We start from the raw sequence: 18,327 nt of genomic DNA on the forward strand, positions 1-18,327 counted from the left end.
CCAGGGCTTTCCATTGCTGAGGCCAGCTCCCTTTACATGGTACAGCTTCTCCGTCATCCGCTGAAGGGACACGAGCCCACTGCGGCCTCCGAAGAGGCGGAGGGCCGCGGCCTCGGTGCTGTCACGTCATGGTAGGTACCTCGGGGGTCAGGCGCAGGCAGTCTGCTCCAGCCCACCGGGCCTCGCGCCGCGCCGTCGTCTAGGCGACAGGCCCCATGCCACGCGGGGGGTGGGGGGAGGAAGAAGTCTAAGGTGTGGCCTGATTGGCTCCCCCCATGGGGGCACGCGCGCCTTCGAACCTCCCTCCCCGCCCGTAGGGACGGGAGAAGGCGCGGGGTAGGGGGGGGGAGAAGAGAGGGAGATGCTGCTATAAATAAACCGCCCTTCCTGATTGGCCGGGAGGGAAAAATGGTTGCACCACGTGACTGTCCATCTAAAAATTCCAAGATGGCGGATCCGCTAACAGGCTGAGTTCGCTGGTGGCGCGCGCGCTGCTGTGTCCGCGCCGAGCCCTCGCCGCGCAGCTCTCCGCCTTGCCCGTGGCCACCCAGGTCAGTACGCGGCTCCCCGCAGCCTCCTCTCGCCGCGCCGGGCTGGGCTGGGCCATCCCTGGAGCTGCACTGTGGTAGGCGCTGCATGGCCCCTTTAAGGCTGCGCCGTTTTCTGCCCGCCGGCTTTTAATTCTGCCGAGGCTGCTCCCTGCCGCCGCGATCTTAAAGGGATCGGCTGTGCACGGCTATTTTCCGCTGGGTTCCGACCATGAAACGCAGAGGTTCCGGAGAGGGAGGAGATGGGCAGCGCCCGGCACCAATCGGAATGCTCCCTAGCACAGTGGCGGGTGCATTTGAGCCGCTCGACGGCTCTTGCCGCGCGCCGATTGGTGGCCCGCTTGCCAGGGCGGGGTTTCCGTGCGCCATCACTCAGTATGGGCGTAGCGACGCGGTGGGCGTGCCGGGGGTGTGACGGGCAGCGCTCCCGCCCATTCAGCGCGCTGGAGCTCCCCGCCGCTGGCGTTTTTGTGAATGAGGCAGGTGGGGCTGGTGCCGCCGCCGGTTCCGCCCCCTTGGCTGCTCCGCTCGCCCCTCCCCTCCCGGGCGGCTGCGGCTCCTCCCCCCCGCCCGGGTGAGCAGCGCCGCCGCCGTCTCGGTGCTGCGCGGGGCTCGGCGGGGAGCGATGCGGGCAGCGGTGAGTGCCACGGCGGGGCGGGGCCGCTCGCGGCAGACCCGCGGGAGGTGGGCGGCCGGGCGGCGGCGGGGCCCGCTGCCCCCCGGGGGCTCGGCGGTGGGCGCGGCCCGGCCGCCGTGAGGGAATCGGCGGAGCCCTGCGGCTCCCAGCTCCGCGCTGCGGGCCGCGGCGCGGCGGCTCGCCGCTCTCCGCAGCGGATAACGTGCGACTCGGGAAAGTTTCCGAGCGGGCCGCGCGGGGGGCGGTGGCCCTGCTGCGGAGGGCGGGCCGGCCCGCTGCGGTGCCGTCGCGCGGGCTTCGGCCGAAAACATGCTCCTCGCCGTAGCGAATAATCTCTGTTTGCGGTGATTCGCTCCTGCTAAAGATGCTTCCAACTCGGCCCGAGAAGCAGCTGCCTGCCTGAATGAATTAAACCCCAAGTTTTGATTGGCAACACCTTTCCTCCCCTCCTCCCCCGCAAAAAAAATAACTTTTTTTTTTTTTTTTATTTATAACCATAAGGAGAAAGCAAAGAGTCACCCCTTCAAAATCATCCCTGGTGTTTGTGAGACTTGCAGTGCTCCTAGGCTACAACAGAAAATGACAGCTCTAAAGCAAGCTTAATATGGGATTCTGTCCTTAACTGTAAGCTGATGTTTCTCCCTAAATATTTTTTTTGTAATTATGTGCGTTTTCCTCCAAAACGTGTGAAATGTTGGTTTATGCAACGACTTAAAAAAATTATAATGTATTTGGAGCAGCAAGAAGGGAGGTGTTGAGCAGTTGTGTGTGGGTTTTGCTGCAGGAATTTATCAGGAAAGATGCTGTGCAATCCTTGAGCTTTTTGAGTGTTATCTGTGAAATGCTTGTGTGGCATGGCAAATGCAGCACGACATCTTAAGCAAGCAAACATAACAATTATTTGACACTATAGCAAGGTGCCTTGTGCAGTGTAGAGGGGGGTAAACCTGCCCTTTATCCAGAACACTTGCATAATTGGTTTGTGTGTGAATAACATCATAGTGGGAGCTGTTTGTTTGTTTGCTTGTTTCTGAAGATTTGCATAAATGAAGCTTGTCACTGGAAAATGTTTGGTTTCTGACTGTAATGGTGGGTTCGATGTTTCAGGCTTGCTTAACGATCCAGGGTAGATTATAGGTCTAAAAATCTTTTTAGAAAGTGGGATCTGTATTGGAAAGGTGTGGGTGGATTAAGGGTGAGAAAACCACTTAGAAACCTGGGAATAGGGTGCGCAGTTCAGAGCGGTGGAGTGGGATATAGGTGCCATCCACAAAAGGTGGTGGAGGAGGCCGCTTGATTTATTCTCAACATGGGCATCCAGGCAGCATTGTTTTGTGCTTGTGTTACCACACAGCAGTGTTTTGTCATCTTCGTAATTTTACTTGCACTGCCTCTAAAAGCTGAAATTATTTTGGCCCTCTGTGCTGTAGTGAATTTCACCGTTGAGTGAATAATATTTTTGCCAATGCATTTTGATTTGCTGGTATTATGTACTGTCAATAAATGGGACTTGTTATACTTACTACTGTCAAAGTGCTTTCAGTTGTTGCCAAAAGCTACCTGAAGTTAATTATTGAAATTGGTCTTTTTTTTTTTTTTTTTTTTTTTTTTTTTTTTTTTTTTTTTTTTTTTTTTAAGAAAAACAGCAACACTTCTAAAAGCTAAGGAACTGTGAAGTTTATATAACAATCTGGTTCTTGGCAGGATTTCTTTTTTTTTTTTTTTTTTCTGGTAATATCAGAAGCTATTAAAACTCAGTACTGGGACAGATCCTGATTTCCATTACAACTCTAGAGTTTTCTGCTTAAAAACTGCAGTTTTTGCTCTGCAATCTTCTGAAAGAGTTAAGAGGCCATTGAATTAAAAACCTCAGCTGCTTGTATACAAATATACAGCAATTACAAGGCAACAAAGTTATTGCAGAATCCTTACTGTAACCATGGCAACATGTTCACTCAATTACATTTAGAAATGTGAAATGCCACCCAGTTACAAAGAGTAAGTTTTAGCAAATGCAGATTTTTTTTTCTTGTATAAACCAAAATGTGTAAGACACAACTTTCCAGATTATATGCTTTTTCTCATATTTGGATGAGATGTTCCAGCATGTGTGTGTCTTAGATTTGCTTAGCTAATATTAAGCTGTCTTGTCACTTGTCTAAGTTTTTTTTTTCAATTTATCCTTTGAGATTTAATTTTGCTTCAGGACCTGGCTTTAGAAGGAGGAGAGGGAAAAGGGATGGGGGAGGGAAAGGAGGAGAGGAGGAAAAAAAAAAAAAAAAACTTGCCTCAGAATACCGGGAGAACTTCCCATTTATTTAATGGGATAGAGGCATGAAAGAAAGCATACACTTGGAGTGAAAGCTTTCATTCTTTTAGGGAAAAATGTGTGTTTGGAAGACTACATTCAAGGATATCGTAAAGCAGACTAATCTCGGTGGATCTAAGCTACTTACCATCACCATCAAGAAAAAAAGCAGTGAAAAAGTCCTTGAGAAGCCTAAGGAGTGCATCTATCAGGCCAAGATTAGGAGACAGCAGATTCTGTGCACAATATTCTTCATCAGTGATGCATAGGAACTCATCAATGGAAGTTTTATTTATCACTTGCCTTTTAGTGGTGAGTTAATAGCAAAAAGAATAAAACGGAAATGCTAGTTTCTTGTAAAGGTTAATCTTTGTATTGGTCAAGATGTAGCTTTCTGCTTTGCTGTCCTCATGTTTTTTACATGGGGGGACTTTCCATTAACAGAGAAAAGGGGAAAAACAGCACTGTCAAATTTTAAAACAAAATAATAGGAGGAGAAACAGGAATGGAGTGTCAGCAAACACCCATGGAACAGTGAACTTCTGAGAAAGTTACCTGAGAACAAGAGCTAATTGGAGATACTTAGGTGGACTCTGTTCCAGTTGGGATGACTTGAGTGCATTTTATCTAGATCTTCAAGGAGTTCAACTCCAGACTCCCTTCAGAATATTCTGAGTAGATAGCAATAAGTTTGCAGGTCTTTTGACCTGTGTTATATTATAGATAACTTTGGAAGGCATTTCTGCTGAACTTGTTGGGTCTTGTTGTCCTCACCATGAGGGAATTATTTGTGTTTCATGTTGCTTGAACACTGCTGAAAAGCAGCAGCTTGAACAGGTCTGACTTTCTGCTTGCATAGTGACCAGCCATAAGCATGCTCATTTTCCTCTGTTTCACCCTGATAGTATCAAGGGAAGAGGTGGAGATACTGGAGTTGTCCATTTAGACTGCTGAAAGGGTGGGACTGATCCTCATTCATTGGTGTTAAATCTCATCTTGAACTGTAAGGGTGAGGACTAGGAGTTTTTAAAAATGAAGGTTAAAATTCATCAGGAGTCCATGGTTTTAGATTATTTTGCCCTCTTAATTTCTTTCTGAAACAGCTTTGTGCTCTCTAGTGAGTATACTTTTTAAAAAAGCCATCTTAAGGTGTATCTGTATTTCACAAACTCGGTGAAATGCTTTAAATGATCCATATAGGATCGGATCATTTTTTGGCTCAAAATTTGAGGAAGCTACAGACTTTCCAGTACATGAACATACTCAAAACACATTTAATTCTAACTGTTTAGATGCACTTTCCTCCAAATACATAGTACTTGATGAGGTCAAATTTCTGTCACCTGCTAGAGCTGAGCAAGCTGAGAATTAGCAAGAGGTTTTTAAATGGTTGGTTCACAAGCATGCTTACTTAATAATTTATATTAAGAGAATCTAGTACATATAGTTTCTCTTATGACTTGTAGCATAGCCTTGCCTCAAGGACAGCAAACTGATTATGTGGTGAGAGATGCTTCTGTTCCTGGTCTGCTGAATATTGGGTACCCTCCCCTGCAAGCGTATTGTCTTCATTTTTGGCAGTTTGGGGTTGCTTGAAACATTCCTTGAATGCTTATATGCCGTACTCTACACTAGTAAGGTTGCAATAGCTAGTTATCCTAGTATTAAGTGCGATGTGCAGCTCCTGAGCTTAAGTGGCATAAGTATGTTCTTAAAAGTGGTGCTGTCTTTCAGGTTTGAAAACCTGAATGTTCGCCACCCAGCCTTGCCAGCTTAATCTTGGCGTTGAAAAACTGCCAAAGAGTGTAATATAATCACTTCTTTAACTGGAAGAGGACATGACACCAAAGGAATATGTGCATTTCTTTTTGCTGGAAACCCAGTATATAAAAAGCAAAACAACGAGAAACCCTTGACTTTGTATTTTTATTTGTCTTGTATCTAGGGTTAAGTACACAGGGTGATGTTACCAGAATGGCCTATTTACTGAGCAGGATTTGTTGCTAGCTTGTTCCAAACTGCAAAGCTAATCACAAACCACAAGGAAGTATTAATGAATATGTTATTTGGACAGCGGTAACAACATTCATTAAATATTTGCCAGATGTTCCTGACCCTTGCTGCTGGCTTCTTCTTTGATAGTGTCATCTTCCACTCTGTTCCACTTTTGTGTTACCTTCAGCCTGTTTCCCGTTATCCTGTAGCTTTTCTGTAGTCGTCTTTTTTCAGTCCTGCTACCTAGTCTGCAAGGCCAGATGCTGGTTTAAAATTTTTTCAGATTCCTACTGGAGTCCTTTGAACTTACACTATTGTAAAATTGTGTATTATTGGACAGAAGCTGACAGGATGTGTCTGTGTCTGTCACTTAATTCAAAATTACTCTTCAGTTTTCAAAGTGCCAATCCTGAAAAGATGGCCTCTGTTTTTCACTTACCTTTTCTTCCAGTTTCCCAAAGTCTAAGCATACCAATGCTCCTTAGCAGTGAAAGGAGCCTGGTTCTTCTCATCTTGCTTGCTGCTCCCACAGATCTAAAGTTGGGGGAGGGAAGAAAACTGAAAATACGTGGGTTTGCCTCTAACAGTGTAAGCTGAGAAATAGAAAATCTAGAAGTGTCTGCTTCAATAATTAAGAATGTGGCAATTATTTTTTTTATTCAGCCCATGCTTAGACTATTGCTACTTAAAGTAAGAGATGGATAGTCTTCTGAAAAACCAAAGTAAAAACTCTCTCTCTCTCTTTTTTTTTTTTTTTTTTTTTTTTTTTTTTTTTTTTTTTTTTTTTTTTTTTTTTTTTTAATAAACTCACCATTCCATAGTGGTGAGCAAAAAGAAACCATTGGGAAAAGATTGTGAAGTCTCTTGGAAAGCTTCTATGGTTCTTTCCATGCAAGAAATTACAGCTGGGCCTGCCTCTATAAAAAATTAAGCTTTTGTCATGGCATTCACTACTGGATGCATTTTGAGCAAAATTTTTTTTTTTTCTTCCTCATGTTTTTCCGATTGTATGTTATCTCTGAAAAGTTTTGGTTTAAAACTGCTTCAAACTGTACTCTAGTAGTGCAGAGGAGTATGTGTTGACTTGTCATCAGTACATGTAGGCACATCTGCCTTAAATTGAATGATTGAATCTCTGTTCCAAAGAAAAGAAGTAGTTTTAAAGAAAATAAATTGTGTTTTTGAAAATTAGGCTAATAATAATAAGGCTAGTAAGAAACCTCTTGCTAGCTTGGTCAAGGTTAGGATTGATTCTTTTTCTAACCTGAAGATGCTTCAAGACAGCTGTTTAGTTTGGCCAAGGATCAGGTAGTAACCAGAAGGTAGTTGGGATGAGCTGGAGACCAAAGGTGACAGTGTGCAGCCAATATAGCTCATCTGAGGTATGAACAGCTTCTGTTTTGGGATCAGAGTCCATCATTACAATAGCTCAGAGACACCCATAGCATCTGACCCAATATTTTAGCAGTATATTGTCCACTAGGTGATAATGTCTAGGAGAACATTCAGTGGATTCTGCAGCTCTCCATATTGCAAATTTGATTTGCAGTAAATTGTTGAATGAATAATCAGATTGCAAGGGTTTTGCTTTAAATAATCTTGTAGGATAAAGTAACCTGTGTGAGATGAAAAATCTCAGATGTCTGGACTGTGGACATACTGATAGTATACTAATGTGTTGTTTTAAATGATCTTTAAGGGACTTGCTCATTCATGCTGATAAACACTGACATCTGATAAAAGATAAATAGAATTAAGTTTAATGAGCAGTGAAGAATTGTGATAATTCATATGTAGAAAATAAAGTTTTTCTTTTTCTGAAGAAAAGGTGCTTTAGTGACATCTCTGTCACTAAGATTTAATTACTTTTTAAAGTCTGTGAACACTTGCGTACTGGGCCTTTTATGTAAAATCAGATTTCATTTGTCAAATGTGCAAGACAACACTAGTTTGCTGAAATAATTGACCTCAACTTAATTTTGAGAAATAGCAGTTATTCATAACAGGTTTGTCAGTAGTATCAATAAGATTCTGCAGGATATTGTAATTTTTTGAATGAGTGCTGCGTTGTCTTCTCTGTGCATTAGGGCACTGACATGAAATTGTAGCATCACAACTGCATGCATGCTAATATCTTTGAGTGTTTCACACAATGTACAGCTGTTTGAATCCGCATATAGCGTGTTAGACTCTTAAAGTATCTTTATTTTTCTATGTTCCTTTTCCTTCAGGATAAAAGATAGATTACGACATTACTTTGTTCCTTTTTTTCTTCCATATATATGTATATATATATATTTTTTAAAAAAGTCTTCCACTATTGGATGAGCTTTATTTTTTTTACTTTATTTTATTTACTTTATTAGAGGGTTAAGCCTGCAGCTCTTAAAGTTATCTGTGGTGAGTTAATATGCTTTTACTGTGATATGTTTTCATGATGCACTAAAATAATTAACAGAAAGATTACAGTTGCTCTGTAGGAAAAGTTCAAATTGGGAGTTGCTGGTGTTGCATTTATAAAGCTTTTGATTTTGTACACATCAGTTCAAGAAAAGCATCCAGAATGTGAGCCCAAAACAACGAATTACTTCTACTATGTGATGTCCTGAACAAGTATTCAAAAAGAGTGTGTTGAAAGTATTAGGAAATTACATTCCTTTTCCCCCCTCCCCCCCCCCCCCCACCTTGGGAACTGCAGTCACCTAGTTTCTGTTAATGCTTGTTCCTTATTAAAATTCTGTATACAGGTGGCTCTTGTGGTGATCAAATCTGGCCTAGCTTCTTACTCTACCTTCTTATGTTATGACATATAAGTTATACATTTTATATGTCATTCTTTTCAAATAATGCTATGCAAATTATATTAGCTACATAATTCTTTTAGAATGCAGATGATTCTGAAAAATGAATTTTAACTTGGTAATTTTAACTGGATAATTTGGGGAAGCGGAAGAGTGTGGTGAAAGGAAGGGGCAAGTTTGAAGCCTGGAAACAGAGCTCCTGAGGCAGGTATTCATTGTGAGCATTGGCTAGCGTGGAAGGAGAAGGCATGAGATGAAAGTTGGGATATCGGCCTTAATTTTGAATTTCATGACTCATACTAAAAACAAGTAGGGACTTAAAGGTTATCTCATTGCCAAGAACCAATGGGAAGGGAACCCCACAATGCAGACTGGACAAGGGAAGTCATAGAAGGAGAATTCTACTGAGCTTTCCTGCAGGCCAGGTTGTTTTATAGATCACTGCATAGTTTGAGCTTGTTTCTTCGTACAAAAAAAGAGTTACTTTGCTACTAAGCACTTTTTTTTTTCCTTTTTTAAAAAAGATGCTGTACCTATTGCTTCAGGTGAATCCCTAGCAGACTTCTCTGAAGTGGAGGTTGGCATCTTGCAAAAACATCTTGCCGAAGAGCCTGGCAAGTGGGAGGAATGGTAGGCATCTTTCTGGAATAGCTCTGAAAGGGTATTAAGGCATGTTTCATGTGGTGGTCAGGTCCATTTAAATCTAGTGTTAGATTTCTTGCTGAGTAATAGATCTCTCCAGTATATTGATACAGAAACTGGCTTCCATGAGCTGCATTTGCCTTCATGTTTGCCTCGTCTACTTGATGTAGAAGGGCCTCTTAAAATAGATTTTTTTTTTCCCTTTATGAGTGGTTTGTGCATTTTTTCTTGCCTTCTCTAATTTTCTGTTTGAGTCTGGTGGCAATACTTTGTTTGACAGGGAAGAAGGATGTTAAATATTTCTCCAGTTCTTGTCTGCTACCAGAACTTACTGGAGGCTGAAAGATGCTATTGAATGAAAGCTGCCTCTCATGCAGTTTTTAGCCTGGAAGCCTGATTAAAGGAAGAGGAAAGGGAACAGCAGGGAGTTTTTCTGATTGCCCATAGGAGGTGCTGAATACTTTGGTGAAGGCTGTGCTCACCCATCTTTCTCTCTGGATTTCTTCTTCATCCTGATATAAAAATCAGTGCTATATACTGTGCTGAAGGAAGGCTGTTGCCTCATCTGCTCTGTGCCTTAAGAATGAAGCATTTGATGATGGGCTTAATCATAATTGTGAATGAAGTCTTAGCATTAGAGAAAGTAATTTCTTGCCTGAAGCTCTGCAAAGACAAGGAAGTGATGCATAGGAACTTGTGACAGTGAAAGGCAATCTGAGGTTTTGTTATACATTATCGAACCTAGCATAATGTAGAAGAGCTGGATACTTCTGGATCCCTAGAGAGAAGGCTTATGAAAAAGCACATATTGATGTGGTGATACAGGGTAAAGTGTAGCATTTTTATGGCTACAGAACAGCTTGTAAAGTGGATAGCCTCATAAGTTGAAATCTTGTTCATGAGCATGTATTGTGAATTATTGAAAATAGAAGAGACTTATATGCAATTTTCACGAGCAATCTGTAACAATTTTTTTTTGGTGATTTACACAGATTACATGATCGTGTTCCACACTGTGGCTGAATGTGAGCTTGCTTTGTTGATGTTCCCTGTTTTAGATCATGCCTTGCAAACATAAATAAGTGGTGATATCTGATGGATCTGATGCTTGTATATGGTCCAGGGCATTACAAGTGTAAAGATAGCTAGTTTTCCCTTGATGAGGAAGAGTCAAATCCTCTGCACAGAAACTCCACGTGCATGTTAAGTAACAAAGCATAATTCACACTTTAAAAAAGATTACACTATTAGTATCTTTAGGCAGTATTGTTCTGACCTTTGAATTGGCTGGTAAACTTGGAGTGCTGGTGGTGGTGGTGGTTGGGGGGCATGGAGAAAAAGCTGCAGTGGATATTTGGGGTAGATAGTGATCTATAGATATATAGTTAATACCTAGTTTTCTGAGACCATGAGACTAAATTGGTGTTACATTTATTGATAGTAATCTTGACTGTATTCAGTTTAGAAGTGAAAGCACACCATTTCTACTTTCTCCTATAAAAAATGCTAGTTTAAAAAACCCTGATGTGTAAGGACACTGGAAGCAAGGGAGCAAATGAAAAACTTGCACACAGCACAGAACATTAAAACACGGTGCTTGCCTGGGGAAATGGGTATCATTGAGTAATACTGACCACGGCATGAGTGAGGTCAGGGCAGGGAAGTCTTTTTGCCTGAAGTAATTCCATTTTAAGAGGAGAAGAAAGTAAGGAAATGGAGACTCTTAGGTTAGGCATAAATCTATAATTCTACCAGCAGCGTGACCACTATACTGGAAAGGAAGTGGGCTGAAAAAAGCCTAAAGAGCAATTGGGTGAGGAATATAGCACTGCAGATGTGAAATCCTGTAGTATAGCAGGTAAACTGGAGTGTCTTATGGTAGATTCTATTTGAATTCAAGCATAGCTAGTATGCAAGCACTGCATGCGTGTTTATCTAATTTAAAATGGCATAAATTCAAGCAGCTTAAGATGTGGCCATCTAAGGCTAGAAATGAGAGCATCTTCTTTGCATGTGGTTTATCAGACTTCCTAGCATGAAGGATATCCAGTTATTGTATACTTCCAATTCCTAGATCTTTTCAAGGGCCCTTATGAATGGCATTCCATGCCTTCCTTCCTGTACTGGAAGGAACCGATCAAGCTGGAGAGCTGGAAGCAAGCTGGAAACCCTATCGGACTGAGATCTGAGCTTTCTTTCCCTCCAGCCACCCTCATGGTGTTCCCAATCTAAAGAATTTGATATGAACATCTGATCCCTCCCTGTCCCCCTTGCCTTTTTACCCCAGTAGGAAAACTCTCCAGTGTTTGCATTCTCTAGAGCAACTTTAAAGGGGAGCGAGTTCTTCTTTCTTCCCTATTTTATAGCCTGTTCATGAAAGTAATTTTAGACTTCTGCTGTAAACTTTCTTACATCCCCTGGGTGCTGAGGTCTCCTTTTGTGAAAATCTGTTCCAGACTAAATATGCTTGACAACTTTGTATAACTACCTTCAGTTTTTCATTTTTGGTACTGTAAATGAGCAGACTTCTAATGTGTGTGCTTCCAGGTATTCAAATTGTTTTATAAAGAAAACTCAAACGACACCTTCCATACACAGACACAAACACGCACACACCAAAAAACCCTTCTTTTAAGTGTACTGAGGGCTGATGAGTCTTGCATTCCTAGTATTGCAACACAAGGTGTTCTCTGTTCTAGATTGTAAATATTTATCTCTTGTTAAAGCACAGCAGTTACTATTGGGAACTGATCTGGCATGCTTAAACATTTTCCTTAAGGAATTTGTTTCCTTTTATTTACAGTGTTATCATATATTTAAATTCCAGGGCCTCAGAATATAGCTCTGAGGTTTGCTCTGAACGTTGGCAATGAAAATCTAAATTATCACAGCCTCTGAGTGCAGATAACTGAATTCTGAGCATATGTTGTAACCAACTAACAAGTGTGGGTGTCAAATCCTAGCAAACATAGGGAAAGGTACTAATGTTTTGCTGCAGCTGCGGGAGGACTACTAAATGAGAAGGCCTGTGTTGGAACGTGTTTCACATACCAGTGTTTTGCAATTGTTTGCCTCTTCCATGATATCTCCATTTAGCCACCCTGTCAGCAGACATACTTTGTCATAACTTTTCTTCTGAACCTTCAGTGTGATGAATTTTGCTATCTGCCATGCTTGCTACAGGTCTGGAGAGATCTAGAGATGTTTCTTGCAAGTAGTTGTGTCTGAATCCTAACTGCTGGCTAATGGTCCTGCTCTTTAAGAGTTGTACAGTGGCTTATGTTTCTGGGTAACTCGTTTCTGAGGTTGTATTGTATGTGGGAGACTAGAAAGATGACCTGATTTTCCTTCTTTTCAGTCTTCATAGTTTTCATAGTTTTTGTTCAAACTTGTGGTGATGTGTGTGTGCGTGTATGTTTGTTTGCCCTTTTTTTTTAATTGATATTTCTTCCAAAGTTTCTGTGTTTTCTATGCTTGTTAGGTAGCTGACTTTCCAGGTGGGCTTTATCTCAAAAAAGAGGCCAAGGGCTGTTGAGCAGCTGTCTTAATCAGAAAACTCTTTTCTCTGTTAGAAAATGGGTTAGGTGAGGGGAAATGATCAGCTGTTGAATGAGTTGAGTCCTTGCCTAATGGAAAAACTACATTCAGTCACCAAAGCTGTCTTATGAATATACAAGATGTATATATTGGGAAAAGGTCCCAACCTGCAGTTTGGGCTTATCTGTTTGTTTCAGAGGTGGTAGGCAGATAAATTAAATGAAAACCAAAAGAAATGCTTACTTTGGCTTTTTTTCCTAACTGGTGTCCCTTCTTCTTAAAACTTCAAAGATGCCTTTTTTTTGAGATGATTTTTAACTTATGAAGTTACCGTCTGCTATAGAGCCACATGAACTTTAGTTTTGTCTCTACAACATTTGACTTCAGGGATGCACGGTCAATATGGCCTTTATTTTCCCCTGTCCGAAATCTTACATGCAGTTTAGCTTCTTGCCAAAGGAAACCAAGAAGAGTTTCTCATTCATGGAAGTGTTTCTCACTGCGAATTAATGCAACTTTAGAAAGATGCTTTACAGCTTTGTTTTACAGCTTTGTGTTTTACAGCTTCAGGAGAAAAACCTCTGAATCATCTGGTGTGTGTGTCCTCTTTCTTATGTGTAGCCATTTGTTAAGGAAGAGGGAAAAATCTAAATAGCCTAGAGTCATTACCCTGTTTGTTTATTTATGTTTACATGACTGCAAGTGCACTTATAGTGGCCAGGATTTCTTGCATTTTTATTGTGCTGAGATGATGCTGTAGCAGTTCTGTTCCTTTCAGCCATAGCGAAGAAGAATTCCCATTTACTGTTTCATCTGCTTCTTATTGCAAATTTGTCAAACTCAGAATTTATTCTTTCTCTCCGGTTTGCTTTCTCCCTTTGGTGCTTGTTGCGAGGGGAGTTGCCAGGCAGTACTATTTGTATGTCCTCTAGACTCACTCTTCGTGTACTGGTACTGTATCTTGTTAATGGGAATTTTTCACCAGCTTCATGTTCTAGGTCAGCTTCCTGCCTTTAAAAAAAAAAAAGGGGGGGGGGGGGGAAGAGCTGAAGGAAAAAAATGTGAGGAAGGAAAATCAAGACTGCAAGTAGTAGACTTCTGCAGGTACCTAAGGATGATTCTTCCCTATAATCTGTGTAATCAAAATCTCTGTAATCAAAAATAATGTTTTGCTGTGGTGCACTGAGCTGAGGATTTGCTTGGTTTCTGGCAGTAAAAAATAGCTGTTTCATGAAGCTGCTGTTTTTTATGGCACCTGTATTACCTTCCAGGCTTTCTTCTTCCAGGATGCAGATTGTGTGTTTTCTTTCTTTTCTTTTTTCTTTTTTTTCCCTATTCTCATCCATAAACATACCACAAAACAAAAGCTGCAGATAAGTTTTTTTTTTTTTTTTTTTTTTGTTTTTTTTTGTTTTTTTTTAACTTGGACCATAGAAAACCCAAGGAATGATATTCCTTGTCTTTATCTGGATATTTATTTTTCCTTTGACTTTAATCAATCTGTGTGATGTAAGTCCATGAACTGGATGTTTGAATAAATTCTTGCTGCAGGTCTCATGCTGTTGGATTACCCTGAATTTAAGAACACAGTGGGATTATTGTTTTGTCCTGTAAATATCCGTTAAACTGATGCAGAGTATAGCATTCCCAAATCAGAGTGGGAAGAGGTAAATGTCCAAAGTGACTCAAAGTGTCTCACCTCTGAATATTACAGAAATGATTTGTTCAATATTTCCTTGAATGACAAGCAAACTTGTCTTGGTCAGAGTGAATTATACAGTGTTCTGTATAATTCAACGTTGGAGTTAAGCAGCTTCTTTAATGCTGTATGTTTTATCAGACTCAAAGTTGTTTTCTTACATTATTGGCTTCTTGTGCTCTTGGTGGAAATGACTGCCTCTTTACATATTTACTGGCTTCTGTGCGCTTGGTATAAGTCTCTCTGCTCCTTTTCATTTGATCTTATCTCCTCATTCCATTTCAGGGAAAAACTTAGTTTTCTCAAGACCTTCTCCTCAGTCTTGCAGCATTTTTTGCATACAGAGTGTTTTGAGGTAGCAGAGGCATGTTTGCTTTGCAGGACCCACATAATAAGGTTGCTAGAATTTAAAACTGTTGCTGAAACAAATTTTCAGAGAATATTAAAATCCAAAGGCATTTTTTTTAAAGCATATCATAAGTAGCTTTGCATGTTCAATGACTTCCTACAGAAAGGAATTGCAATGTTAATTTTTGGGGCACTTTTGCCTTTGGCATGATGTTACTTACAAATCACTTCATGATGACACAAGGTGTATCCAGATTATCATTAAGAACAACAGAGTTTGGGATTTTTAAACACATAGCAGGTCATGAAGCAAAGGATTTTTGTATTAGAGCTTTCTAGAAAGTCAAAATAGCATAGTTTTGGTGGTTCTTGGCTGCTGATGTTGAAATCAGAGCATCTGCTTCTAACGTATTAGCTGAAATGCTGTGTGACGATTCAAGACATTAAATAGATTAGAATAACAAATAAATAATTTACATTGCTTATGTTACTTAGTAACTTCACATACTAAAAGATTTTTAGAGGTGTAAAAAGGGCTTCTTAAGCAAAAAATTGGAAGAATATATGAAAGACTAATGTTTGTACGAGAGTTACTTTGAGACAGCTGAAAAGGGTCAAAGAAGGTTTAAATTGCTTTGATGCTTAATTTCAACCCTCAAGAAGACTATTTCATAGGGAAGAAAGTTGTGTACATGTTGTTTATGGCTTTGCATGCTATTTAACTACAGTATATGCTTCAATCTACAGCTTCTTTGCTAATAGGGAATAGATCATAGAAACTTAACAGAAGGTGAATCCTTTCATATCTAAGCTAAGGATTTAAGTATTCCTTGAAGTTAGTGAGTTGAAGTCTGTTTTTTAAACTGGCAGTTGGTAGTGTTTTAAAATCTCCTTTAAAAAGGCTGTGGATACTCCATCAGGCTTTGAAATACGTCCCAGTTTTTGTGGCTTTACAATCCAGCTTTATTTCAAGAAACAATTTCCATTTGCCTCACTGTGTCAAAGTTGTGCAAACAGACAAAATGGGCTATATAAAATGTGGTCTAAATCGTAAAGTAACCAGAGATCTTCCTTTGCTCGAAGTTAAATAATAATCCTGATGTTTACAGGAACACATAGTAAGTAAACTCAAAAGCTTGATGCAACCTCTCTCTTGAAAGGTAACCCAGCAATGTCCCTTTAAGAAGATGTCTTTTGCTTTTTTTTTTTTTTTTTTTTTAATGGTATTTAATCAGGAAGGTTGAATAAGGTGAGTTGCTTCTCCCTTGCTTTTGGTAGTCATTTTGGGTGTCATTTTGAAATTTTTAACTGAACATTCAAGTTTTGGAGAGTTGTTGGTCATTGAAATGAGCTAAGTAGGGTTACTTTTTTTTTTCTTTTTCTTTTTTTTTTTTTTTTTAATGCATGAATTAACATTTTTCCTTTCTAGTGATTGAGTTCACTTTCTGTTCTGGTCATATTTGTGGTTTGTGAGTGTGACCTCGAATTTACAAATGAAAAAGCCTGAAACTTCCATGCAAATAAAGGCATAAACTTGTGTTGTCTTCCTCTGATGACTGTTTGGTTACTAGCAGGCTTATGTAGTTGAAATGCTTGTATGTCACAGCCTTAACAGATAAGCCAGTAACTTGAGTAACATGGACAAGACTACACTGAATTCCTAGAGGTATTCTAACGTGCTTCAGGCATGACCCAGGAAGTAATGTTAGCTGTGGGAAGCTACTGGTGCTCCACTCTGCATAATAATTTTTAGGCTAAATAGCAATATGTTGTAGAGAAAAATGATTCTCTAGACTCTTCCGAAGGCAAAAAAATGACTGCTAACTAATACTTCACCTTAAAAAAAAAATTCCAATTCTGGGTGCAGTTGAAATTTCCTTTCATGGCAAAGGTAAATATCAGCTGGTATTTTAATGCTGTCAGTTATCTGAATTTCAGTGTTTGACACCCTCCCTCCCCCCCCCCCCCCCAACTCTGCTGGGCTCTTGCAGGTGTATGTCAACATCACTTTTCATATGCTAATGAGGGGAGGAGAACAGATTTTCATAGGAATGAAAAAAATCAATGCAGTACTGCAATTTAAAGACAAATCTGTAGTTTTTGTTCAATGTGATGTCCTTCTAGTTGTATGTACATCTTGAGATTAAGTGATGCTATATTAGAAAATCTTTTGAGTAAAATGATATACAAGTATATAATGTCCTACAGTCACGCATCATAACACCTTTTTATAAGCTGTAGGAAAAAGATGCATCAAAAGCAGAAATGGAAAAGTAATAGCAAAAGTTAGGGCTAGGGTTTACATGTGGAAGATGGAGGAGATGAGAGATGTGGTACCTGTACAGAAGAGTTCAACCTTATCTATTGTTCTTGTTACCATAGTAAAGTCCCAGTGTAGGAAGAATGGAATAAGAGCTGGGACTGGGGGAAACAGGGCTTAGTGATGTGCCCACTCCTATAGAAGTGTGTGTGTGTGGGGGGAATATGTGCGTTTTTAATTACGTAATCAGCTGGTCTCTAGTTATACTGCAGATTTAGAAAGCTCCTGGATTTTGCTTTGCTGTGGGAAGTACTTGTGTTTTGGTAGTGGTACTAACACTTAGAGAAGAAATGTGCTTCAATGTAGAGAAGAAGTAATAAAGCATACAAAAATGTAAACTTAGACTCTCATGATCCTAACTTCTGTAGATAAGCAACTGCTGTTGTGGTCAAATGAGCTGGGCAATAGCCAGAGTTGAGGGTGCTTACGTGAGATCTGCTTTCTTTCCTGCAGTATACGTTAGCAATTGTTGTCCTGTTTCTTTGGTGATCTTGTGGGAAATGGAGCTTAGAAGCCAAATGGTGCATGTGTATGAATATGGAGAAAGCTGAGGTTCAAGTTAATCATCTTTAGTGATTAGAGCAAATTCAGTTGATGAGTTTATCTGTATTTATCAGTGTAGACCAGTTCTGGTCTCCAACCTTTTGTGCACACCTGAATTCTAGCATCTTGTGCTAATGCAGCTGCAGAATCAGTCCCACTGATGTGACATCAGTGGGAGTAATAGTTATGTATAGGCAGAGACATTTGGATGTGATTGGTGTTGTCCTCAAACAAAACTTTGAAATTTTGCAATAGCTCAATGAGTTTTCAAAACATTAATTGACGAATAGAAAACACTTCCTTGAACTGAGCTAAGTGATGTGCCCTTTTCTTCCTGAATTGTGGTGGGTGGGTGAAGCTTTGTCAGTAGGCCTGGATGCATGGAGGAACCCTTCTGACTGGGATGGAGAGGTCAGCCTGCTTATGGACAAGGGGAGGTAGTCTCTAAAATCTCAGTGTTGTTACACTGCCTCTGAGGGAGTCCAACCTCAGAAGCAGTGGAAGAGTAGAGGTGTCCATTTGATGATGATGTAGCTTGTTTTTTTTTGAGATATATTTCTCTCCAAGAGCACGCCAAAGGTCAGAACTTCAGAGCTTGATGCAAAATGTGTGGGAATGGCTATACAGTTAAAATAGTGTGATCAACATGGAGTACTTTAAGGATATGCATAATTTTCTGGTTAAACTTAATACTGGTTAAAACTAGCATTGCAGTGTAGTTGCTTTCAAAAGAAACTCATTGAAATATTTTACTAGACAAAAGAATTGCACAAGTTATGTGACAGGGTTGCTTTAGTGCACAGACTGTAAATTATTTCCTTTTAGTAAGCAGATAGCATTCAATTAAAAAAAAGACTAACCTTTAAACAGTGTTTGTTCTTTAAAAAAAAAAAAATCAATATTCCTTCTCCAAGTTAATGAAATAATTAACAGTGATTGATGACACATT

At 40.3% G+C, this 18,327-nt stretch overlaps 1 protein-coding gene across 6 annotated transcripts in view; it reads left to right on the forward strand.

Moving 5' to 3' along the window:
* Positions 1-454: 454 nt before the first annotated feature.
* The window catches only part of HDAC4 (histone deacetylase 4), a 270,190-nt gene continuing 252,317 nt past the window's right edge, over positions 455-18,327 (forward strand). For 4 of the 6 annotated variants that reach the window (XM_062578418.1, XM_062578423.1, XM_062578422.1 and 1 more), the window contains exon 1: positions 455-551. The gene's annotated coding sequence lies outside the window, so the exon portion shown is untranslated. Of the gene's footprint in view, positions 552-1,124; positions 1,186-1,686; positions 1,810-18,327 lie in introns of those variants that run through there. The other 2 variants (XM_062578420.1, XM_062578421.1) reach the window with 2 other exon arrangements.

This window comes from Rhea pennata, chromosome 6 (genome assembly GCF_028389875.1).
Source record: "Rhea pennata isolate bPtePen1 chromosome 6, bPtePen1.pri, whole genome shotgun sequence".
Taxonomy (NCBI): Eukaryota; Metazoa; Chordata; class Aves; order Rheiformes; family Rheidae; genus Rhea; species Rhea pennata.